Source organism: Cebus imitator, unplaced genomic scaffold (assembly GCF_001604975.1).
Source record: "Cebus imitator isolate Cc_AM_T3 unplaced genomic scaffold, Cebus_imitator-1.0 Scaffold66, whole genome shotgun sequence".
In the NCBI taxonomy this organism is placed as follows: domain Eukaryota; kingdom Metazoa; phylum Chordata; class Mammalia; order Primates; family Cebidae; genus Cebus; species Cebus imitator.
Genome location: NW_016107381.1, coordinates 5,812,828 through 5,816,546, shown reverse-complemented (window position 1 = coordinate 5,816,546; position 3,719 = coordinate 5,812,828). Strand labels below are relative to the sequence as shown.

At 41.7% G+C, this 3,719-nt stretch overlaps 1 protein-coding gene across 6 annotated transcripts in view; it reads left to right on the top strand.

The window, feature by feature from the left end:
• WDR59 (WD repeat domain 59) overlaps window positions 1-3,719 on the top strand; it is a 108,649-nt gene that overhangs the window by 55,712 nt on the left and 49,218 nt on the right. The window lies entirely within an intron of this gene.

Genomic DNA, 3,719 nt, shown 5'->3' with positions numbered 1-3,719 from the left:
TAATACACATCTCATGTGAAATAGAAAAGATTTTTTGAAAAAACAGCCATGGAGTAAAGCTTCTCTTCTGTTATAAAGTGTGTCCCTTGGACTGAAAATGAGAAAGCTGAGATTTTTTTTTTTATGAGCAGCAAATCGAAAGCATTAGAAGTTTTATTTTTTTTTTCTTCCTATAATTTTTTCTTTTTTTGAGATGGAGTCTCACTCTGTTGCCCAGGCTGGAGTACAGTGGCACAGTCTTAGCTCACTGCAGCCTCCACCTCCCAGGTTCAAGTGAGCCTCCTGTGTCAGCCTCCTAAGTACCTGTGACTACAGACGCCTGCCACCATGCCCTGCTAATCTGTGTATTTTTAGTAGAGACGGGCTTTTGCCATGTTGGCCAGGCTGATCTTGAACTCCTGACCTTAGGTGTTCCGTCTGCCTCAGCCCCCTAAAGTGCTGGGATTATAGGCATGAGCTACCATGCCTGACCTCTTCCTAGAAATTCTCGAGTTTTCTCATTTTAAGTTTAGCTGCATGATTATTAGTCTTCATAGTGAATCAAAACAGGGATGCCATTAATTTGAACAGTTATGCCATTTAAACTTTTCAATCTAAATCACTAATTTTTTTTTTGGAAGTAGGCAAAATTATGTTTGCCCAGAAATGATTGCATTCACCTCTTCCCACACACGCAATAGAAGACCCTCATCCAGCCCTCAGGCAGGCTGGGGAACTGAGCGGTAGTTTACAGCTGGGTGTTTGCCCATTCATTATGTTCTGAGCTTTGTAATAGTGGTTCATTCATACTGCACATTAAGTAGAGGAACAGCTAAGATTTATTAACACCTCATTGTTGGCACATAGAATACTCTCTTGCATTCCAGCTTGGCTCATTTGGATATTTCTTTGGAAGATCCTAATTTTCTTTTGAGAGAAGAAAAAGTTACCCACTTAGAACTCTTGAGATTTTTTAGAAGGTAATGAAACTCCAGACAGTCATTTCCATTTCCATTCAGGCTTATTCGCAAAATTATTAACCAAACCAAGCAAAACCTTTGGAAAGCCTCTTCTTTTGCTCTAAAACCATGTAAAACCAGCTTTAAAACATTTTGAATATTTTAAAGTTTCGTAAGAGATTTTGGGGCTTGAATATATAGCCCTATACTTTTTTAACTCTCTGAAAGTTTTGAAACAGAGAAGCCAGTGTGAGAGTACCTATGTGGGTCAACCCCTTCTACAGAAAAGGTTATGATTATTAAAGGCCATTATGAAAACTGGTTTCTTTTGAAAGAAGGAGGAAAGTAGTTCTTACATTTGTGGCTTGTTGGCCGTCTTCACTTTGGGGAAATTTTCAACCATTATTTTCTCTTCAAATATTACTCTGTTTCATTCCTTCTCTTTCCTTTCCTCTGGAATAATAATTATACATCTGTTAGACTTTTTTACGGTGTTCTATGTGGTCTGATATAATTTTTCTTTTCTTTTTTTGAGACTGAGTCTTGCTCTGTTGCCCAGATTGGAGTGCAGTGGCGTGATCTCAGCTTGCTGCAACCTCTGTTTCCCAGGTTCAAGCAATTCTCCTGCCTCAGTTTCCCCAAGTAATTAGGATTATAGGTTTGTACCACCACGCCCAGCTAGTTTTTGTATTTTTAATAGAGACGGGGTTTCATCGTGTTGGTCAGGCTGGTCTTGAACTCCTGACCTTGTGATCCTCCCACCTCAGCCTCCCAAAGTGCTGAGATTACAGATGTGAGCCACCGCACTCGGCTAATTTTTATTTTTTTTTGTTAAAAAATTTTTTTTGAGACAGGGTCATACTCTGTTGCCCATGCTGGAGTGCAGTGGTATGATCATAGCTCATGGTAACCTTGAACTCCTGGGTTCAATTGATCCTCCCACTTCAGCATCCCAATTAGCTAGGTGCAGAGATGGGGTCTTGCTTTGTTGCCTAGGCTGGTCTTGAACTCCTGGCCTCAAGTGATCCTCCTACCTTAGCCTCCCAAAGCACTGAGATTATAGACATGAGCCACTGCACCAGCTTTGAAAACCTATGAAATGTAACATATGCAGAGTTGCATATAACTGCCCCCACGGTCGGGGTGTTAAACAGTTTGATGACACTAAAGAGCCACCTTGTGTTATTCCTTTGCAGTCATACCCTATCCTACTCCTAATTTCTGGCAGCTGCTGGTCTGTTCCCTATCACTATAATTTTGTCTTTTTGAGAATGCCTTTTTTTTTTTTTTTTTTTGAGGTGGAGTCTTGCTCTGTTGCCCAGTCTGAAGTGCAATTATAAGATCTTGGCTCACTGCAACCTCCACTTCCCAGGTTCAAGTAATTCTCTTGCCTCAGCCTCCTCCCAAGTAGCTGGGATTACAGGCACCCACCACTATGCCTAGCTAATTTATTTTTGTATTTTTAGCAGAAATAGGGTTTCACCATGTTTGCCAGTCTTGAACTTCTGACATCAAGTGGTTTGCCTGCCTCGGCCTCCTAAAGTGTTGGGTTTACAGGTGTAAGCCACCGCACCCAGCCTGAGAGTGCCATTTAAATGGAATCATGTTGTATATAACCTTTTTCTTTCTTTCTTCTTTCTTTTTTTTTGTGACAGAGTCTTGCTCTGTTGCCCAGGCTGGAGTATAGTGGTGCCATCTCAGCTCACTACAACCTCTGCCTGCTGGGTTCAAGCGACTCTCATGCCTCAGCCTCTTGAGTAACTGGGACTACAGGTGTGTGGCACCACACCCAGTTAATTTTTGTATTTTTGGTAGAGATGGGGTTTTGCCATGTTGGTCAGGCTGGTCTCAAACCCCTGACCTCAAGTGATCTGCCTGCCTTGGCCTCCCAAAATGCTGGGATTACAGGTGTGAGCCACTGTGCCCGACCTAGTGTATAACCTTTTAAGGTTGTCTATTTTTCACTAAACAAAATGCCTTAAGAGTCATCCAAGTTGTTTTAAAAATTAATAATGCATGACTTTTTAGTACTGAGTAGTATTTCACTTATGGATATGCCACTATTAATTTTCTGTTGACCCATTGAAGGACATTTGGATGATTTTTGGTTTTTGGTGATTGTGAATAGAGCCACTATAAACATTCATGTATAGGGTTTTGTGTGAACAGACATATTCTATTTTCTAGGGCAGTTATGTAGGAGTGCTATTGCTGGATCATATGGTACGTGTACTTTGAACTTTATAGGAAATTGCCAAAGTAGCTGAGAGTGGTGGCTCACACCTGTAATTCCAGCACTTTGGGAGTCCAGGTGGGAGGATTGCCTGAGCCTAGGAGTTCGAGACCTAGGGCAACATGGCAACATGGCAAGATTCCACCTCTATTAAAATAAAAAAAGGAAAAAGAAATTGCCATAGTGATTTCTGTCATCTGTGATTGCTGTCATCTGTTTTTGAAAATGATTCTCTAATACTTAAACAGTTCCGAGTTTCACTCTTGGTTTTCCTGCCTTTGTGACAGATGCTGGAGCTCTAAGCATATGTGCCTCTCCCGTTAGAAGCATGGGTATCTCTAAGGTAGTGTGTCTGGCTCACTTTGTGTGTGCTACAGTTTCAAGAACTGCATCTCAATCTCTTGTCTCTTGACCTCGTGATCCACCCACCTCCAACACAGTGAAACCCCGTCTCTACTAAAAAAATACAAAAAATTAGCTGGGCATGGTGGCGCGTGCCTGTAATCCCAGCTACTCAGGAGGCTGAGGCAGGAGAATTGCCTGAACCC